We start from the raw sequence: 6,888 nt of genomic DNA, 5'->3' as shown, positions 1-6,888 counted from the left end.
CATGGACTGCTGAGGGTGGCAACTGCTGCTCGCGTCTCCCCAGACCGGGCAGCTGCTCCTCTCAGTCAGTACCGCAGCCGGGGCCATGGGCTCGTGGGGGCCGCGGTGGCTGCTGTGGCGGCGGCCGCGGACTCGGCGCAGTGGCTCTCGGTGAAGGAAGAGACCATCTTTGTGCAGGAGGGGCTCACACGCGCCACCGACCTGGCCGAGCTGCGCACTGAGATCCTCGGGGCCCCGGAGGCCGCCAACACCGATTTGGAGGATTCATTGGAGTTCTCATCTTACATTCAAGTCCTCTAGCCATTTTGACGGAGGAGAATCAAGAAGGCGGCTAAGATAAACAAAGGAACTGCGAACGGCGCCGCGCACAACAATTTCAGGGGCACGACTGGAGGACAGAGCGTCTGCAGCCCAGAACTACAGGAGAGATGGCTGAACAGCAGATTTACAGCTAAGAGGGAAGAGGAAACCAGCGAAATCGGAGGGGACGAGGTGCGGAGGCGCGTGGGTCGGGCCGGTGGCGGGGGAAAGGGGCTTTTGTTCCAAACCTAGGGGAGATTAGCTCTCCATCATCCTGAAATCCAGCTTCTGGGGACCCGTGGGAGACCCAGATGCCTGCGGGGAGAGGCGGGACTCTTGCGGAGGTGCGCCCAGCAATCAGTGTTTGCTGCGCTAGAGTGCGGAATGAGGGGACTTAGAAACTTGGAAGGCAGAAGGAGCAGACTCGCAGCCATTGAGGCTCACCGCACCATGGCCTGTTGGCGCCCTGAGACCCCGCCCCGCCCTGGGACCCGTCACGCCCTGAGACCCGCCCTGCACGTTTTGAAGACCCGCCCCGCAAGTCTTGCAGGCACACCTATGCTCCAAGCAACGGCTTATGCATGTGGGTGGCCTGCCCTCTGGCAGCGGACCAGATGAACTGCTGTTCTAGTCGGACTGCTCCAGAGCCACTCAGACAGGAGGAGGAAACTACAGTTCTTGCTGTAATCCCTGCTGAGAGCCTAAGGCAGTGGCTGATCTACGCCCCATTGGGGACTCAGAAACGAGGGCATCTGGTGGTCTGTGGGAAATGACACCAGACTTCAACCATGCACATAAGGGACAAATCCAACAGGCAGATTCAGTGAGCGCCAAAGCATTGCTGCACCAAGACCCGGCCCATAGGAGTGTCTCCTGCACAGCAACTCTTCCTTTATAGACAAAGAGAGCCCTCCCGGTGGCACCAGCAACAATCAAGACTTAACTATACAAGGGAGGACCGGGATGGAGGCATAGGGCGGAGGCCTGGATGTTGCCTGCCACAACAACTTTGAGGCTGCGACGGGAGAGCGGAGCAGACACCACCCAAAACCACCGTAGGGCTGGCTGAGTGGATGCTCTGCAGCTAGAATAAGAGGGGTATGCGGGATGATGCTGATGCAGATGACCCAAGGACCACACTTTGGGAACTGCGGCTCGGGCGACGCAGTGGCGACCTGGAGCGTGCTCGGCGCGGTCCCCCCGGCGGTCTCCGGCTGAGGGGGCGGCTCCACTTGCTGCCGAGCACGGACAGACGGGCCCCTGTGAGACGTGGGGTGGGGGACTCCGCGCTTGCTGGCCTCCGAGTCCTTCAGGAATCTTGGTGCCCCGGGGGCGGCCGGGTGCGCATGCTCGGCGACCGGCCGCCGCTGCGGACCCAGGGGCTGGCGCGGCGACGCCGGACTGGCCCGCCGTCACGCACCGGGCGCACCGGAGCTTCGCCGAGCAGCCGCCCGCCGAGTTCTGCGGCGGCCGCCCTGGAGCTCTGGCAGGATGGCCGGGGGGGTTGCTGGGGGGGGTTGACCGACGGGAATTGGGATCGGGAGGACGGGGCCCCGCTGGGACCCGGGTGCGGGTGGGGTTGCGCGCCTCTGGGCTCGGGAGTGGTCGCGCGCCTCCGGGTATGGGTGGGGCCTCGCGTCCCTGGGTCTGGGTGGGGCCGCGTGCCCCTGGGTCCAGGTGAGGCCGGATTCCGGGTCCGGGTGAGGCCAAGCGCCCCTGGGTCTGGGAGAGGCCAAGCGCCCCTGGGTCCGGGTGAGACCATGTGTCCCTGGATCCGGGGGAGGCCTCGTGCACCTAGGTCCAGGTGAGGCCACGTGCCCCTGGGCCTGGGAGAGGCCACGCACCCCTGGGTCCGGGTGAGACCATGTGTCCCTGGTTCCGGGTGGGGCCACGTACCCCTGGGTCTGGGGGAGGCCAGGGGTCCCTGGGTCCGGGTGAGACCGTGTGTCCCTGGATCCGGGTGAGGCCTCGTGCGCCTAGGCCCGGGTGAGGCCACATGCCCCTGGGTCTGGGAGAGGCCAGGCATCCCTGGATCCGGGTGAGACCATGTGTCCCTGGATCAGGGTGAGGCCTCGTGCACCTAGGCCCGGGTGAGGCAACGTGCCCCTGGGTCTGGGGGAGGCCAAGCGCGCCTGGGTCCGGGTGAGACCATGGGTCCCTGGATCCGGGTGAGGCCTCGTGCACCTAGGTCCAGGTGAGGCCACGTGCCCCTGGGTCTGGGAGAGCCCAATCGTCCCTGGGTCCGGGTGAGACCCTGTGTCCCTAGATCCGGGTGAGGCCACGTGCCCCTTAGTCCGGGTGAAGCCGTGCCCCTGGGTCCGGCCGAGACCAAACCAGAGGGAGTCGGACCTCCGTTACCACCATTTGTCCATCATCCAGAGCTGAGGGGTCAGTGCTGACATGTACACATAAGGAACTGGTGGACATTGAAATTGGGTCTCAATAGAACTGTTGGTCCAGAAAGAAACTCACTACAGACTGATCCATCTGCCTGTCAGCATAACTATTATTGCCCGTCTCACATTCAGTTCTCATAAGTATATATCTAGTGACATATGATCTCGCTCATCTAGGGGAAATGATGAACAACATAGACTGAGGAACAAGAACAGAACCAGAAGCAAGGAGGCATCGATCGGACTATCAGGCCTCAGAGGGAGGATAGGGGAGGGTGGGGGGAGGGGGAGAGTTCAACCAAAGGACTTGTGTGCATGCATATGAGCCTATCCAACGGTTAAGTTCAACAGGGGGTTGGGGCATGCGTGGGGAGGGGGAGGGATGGGAATGGGGGGATGAGGACAAATATGTGACACCTTAATCAATAAAGAAATTTAAAAAATAAAATAAAATAAAAAATAAAAAAAATAAAAAATAAAAGAAAATGCCAGTGCTTTTAATATGTTAGTATGTACATGAATTCTTCAAACCAGGGACATAGAATACAGCTTTTAACAAATATATTTTATCACAATAATTTTTCTTTCTCTCTAGAATAATTTGGGGAGCTGGATTTCTGGAGAATCAGTTTGGGGAAATACTACGCTATTCTAAAATTTCTCTTTTATTAACTTATTAAGGTGCTTAAAATTCTCACTTTATTATGATAAATTGCTACTTGAAGAACTGATGAAGCACACCTATTTATAACAAAACTCTTAGGCATCAAGTGTAATCAACTAAGCAGTTTACAAGCTCCCATGTAGGAGAAAAAATAGACTCAGGCAGATGGAAACACCCCATGTTGTCCAGGGTAGGGGCCATGGTCAAGAGAGCAGATCCAGATGGAGGAACCACAGAAGTTGAAGCACAGCATGGGGGCACCATGGGAAGGAGCTGGTGGAAAGAGAGATGGGGAGGAGGTACAGAAGAAAAGCAGTAGATAGGAGTGTCTTGGGCAAACTTGATGAGTCTGCATGATAGTCATGGGCAGATGCGAAAGCTAATGTACCACATATTAGATGGTAAGGAAATGGTTAAACATCTATCCTTCATCTTTTGAGAACTCCTTTTCCATAAAAAGGGGTCATGGCATTAGTTTGAACTACAGATGCTAGGTGACAAGTAGGGAGAGTCTAAGATAGCAGTACTGAAGCCAATGTTTGTTACCTCAAGCTGCACATCATCATCACCCAGGGCACTCTGGGAAAGAACCAACTCCTGACTCCAGTCCAAGCCATTTACACCAAGATTTGGGAGGTCGAGACTGTGACCCTGATCATTTTTTAAGCTTCTTAGAAGGTTGTAATGTGCATCCAGGGTTAGAATTACTGCCTTAGAGCAAAGACCATTCAGGTAATAGTGGGAAGAAGAAGATAGTTTTTTTAAGCTACTACTTAGGGGCGAAGTTTCCTTCCCACCAAAAGCAGTTCCTAAAATAAATTAAGAATAAAGTTACCATATGACCCAGGAATCCTCTTCTGGGTATCTATCCAAAATACTCAAAAACATTTATTTGAAAAGATATATGCATCCTAAGTTCATTGCAGCATTATTCCCGGTAGGCAAGACATGGAGACAACCAAAGCGTCCTATGATAGAGGACTGAATAAAGAAGCTGTGGTACATAGGTCTGGGCAGGGCCTCTTTGGGGAGTATTATGCTAAGCCAAATAAGCCATACCTACATGTTCTTTTAACCAATGTTACTCCAATAAATTAAATTTAAAACAAAGCCTATCTATGATTGATAAATGCTTACTTAGGGCTAGTGAGAATTATGAAATTCTTTGAACTTATTCCAAAAGCCTTTACCTAGTTATATCTTACTTTTATTCTCTTACCATTGTCAAGGGAAATTTCTCTGTGGTGATTAACTATTTCCAGTCTCAAGCTCCACAATTAGGGATCTTACTTACCTTGAAACTAATTACTGGGGTGCAGATAGAATTTCTCCCCAGAATTTTGGACAGATGTGAAAGCTAATGTACCACATATTGGATGGTAAGGAAGTTGACTCAGCCTTGCATGAGTCAACTTGTTTGATTACTCAAGTTGATTACCAAGTAGCTTCAGTTTTATTTCAGATCTTGCTGGATTTTTTCTTTCCTTCTCCAGATAAAGTTGCTATTTCCACTAAGAGCACCTTAATGGATTTGGGGACAGTATTCAAGTGGTGATGAGTTAAGGTAATAGGCACAGGTAGGAGGAATGGGAATCTCTGTCAAATATAGGACCCTTTTTGCAAGCGTACCTAAGGCTGTCATCAGGGCTGATTTACTTTATCAAACCACCCAAGGGGAAAGGGGAAAAAATATTCTCAAAGCTGAAAGCAATGAAATAGTCTGCACCATGATAACAGTCTTATGCCTATTATCTAGCTCAAGCATGTCAAACTCAAAGGCTAACATGGGCCAAATAAACAAGGTTTAGGTTTATATGGGCTGCAAAAAAATGAAAGCTTCAGTTTTCATAGAAATGTACAGACATGCTGAATACAAAGGGCTGAAATAAATGAGTAATTGTTAACATAACATGATAGAACATTTTAATAAAAATTAAATTTTTTCTTGAACATGAACTTACCAGACACTGAATAACTGCACAAATTAATAAGCATAATGCAAATAAGCCTATATTTCTTGTTCTCCAAAGTGAAATATTTCCTGTGGCGCACACCAAACAAGTCAGTGCAAGACTAATGACGTGGCCATTGGCTGCTAAAATATTCTCTGCTAGTATTAGTGGAGAGAGATGGTGCGCCTACGCATAAGGGAAATGAATGCAACACGATTATAGTAATCAGTCAGCGAAAGTTGTAGTTCGTTATTAATAATTATGTGTAACAGGATATTGTAAAAATTAAGTTATGAAATTTTTATTAAAACGTTTCTTACATACAGTTATATTGGCTGGGCCACAAAAATATTCATTATGGGCCACATATGGCCACGAGTTTGACATGCTTGATCTAGATGAATTTTGATGTGCTGGGTTTCCAGTCAACTATAGTTGAATCTGTTCTCCCTGCACCTCCCCCTTCAACCTGCAGTGAGAGAAAAATAGCAAAGATATAACTATACAGAATCCTATTACTCAAAATTTGAATAAGAGAAGTATATTTTTTCCACTTCAAATAGTCATAAAACTTTATTCAGGCAGAATATTCATTAATTTACTTCACTGAAAGTTTGCACCATGTCCTTTTATTTTTCTTCTGAGTGATTCCGACCATGGCAAGTATTTCTCTTTGGGAAATGGACAGAATGTCAGTATAAATACTACATTAGTTGATATTAAAAACATTTTTACTTGGTATTAACATAAATGACAATCAAGTGCAGAATGGCTCCTTTGATAATTCCTAAGTAGCCATGCTAACACAGAAAGTCCAGTGGCTTGTTTTTTCCCCTTTAGAATTATCTTCAAATCTTCCTTATTTTAACATGACCTCTTCAGTCTCTTGGCAGCAAAGTGGCATGTTCTATATTAATAAGATGTGGCCAAGCAAATCATTTCATTAGTATGCTCAGACAATTCAAATAGCATTTCTATCTAGGCTTCTCATTTTTTATTTTTATCTTAGTACTAGCACCCATTTTATCGGACTGACAAGATACTCCCATCATTTCACTGGCTGTGATTTTAAATAATAAACATTTTTCTCTTCCTGTTAACAAAAGCAGAGACATTAAAGGAGAGAGAAGCATGATGATACAATTACTTTCTCATCTTTCATTACAAAGCACTAAAATGGTATAAATCAATTCAGAAATATTTATTAAGAGCCTATGACATACTTGGTACCATTTAAGGTCCTGGTTTCAAAGCAGTGAACAAAATTGACCAAAAATGCCTTCCTTTGAAACTTACTTCCTGGTAGTATTTTTCTGATGGGAGATAAAGTTAAAGGAGTTGAAGATAACAGGTCTCAAGAGAATTATTGAAGTTAAAAGTATTATGGTGATGGTATAATCCCACATTTTAAAAGATGATAGCATTGTCAATAATAGTCAACTGTTATTTAGTACTTACTGTGGGCCATGAATTGTTGAATGTTTTTTATTTAATACTCACAACTTCTTATGAATTTGGTACTTTTAAATTCCAATATTACAGATAAGAAATGTGAGAGAGTTTTAGTAACTTGCCC

The sequence above is a fragment of the Eptesicus fuscus genome, chromosome 11 (assembly GCF_027574615.1).
Source record: "Eptesicus fuscus isolate TK198812 chromosome 11, DD_ASM_mEF_20220401, whole genome shotgun sequence".
In the NCBI taxonomy this organism is placed as follows: domain Eukaryota; kingdom Metazoa; phylum Chordata; class Mammalia; order Chiroptera; family Vespertilionidae; genus Eptesicus; species Eptesicus fuscus.
The sequence above is the reverse complement of the archived record's forward strand: the minus strand, read 5'-3'. Positions refer to the sequence as shown.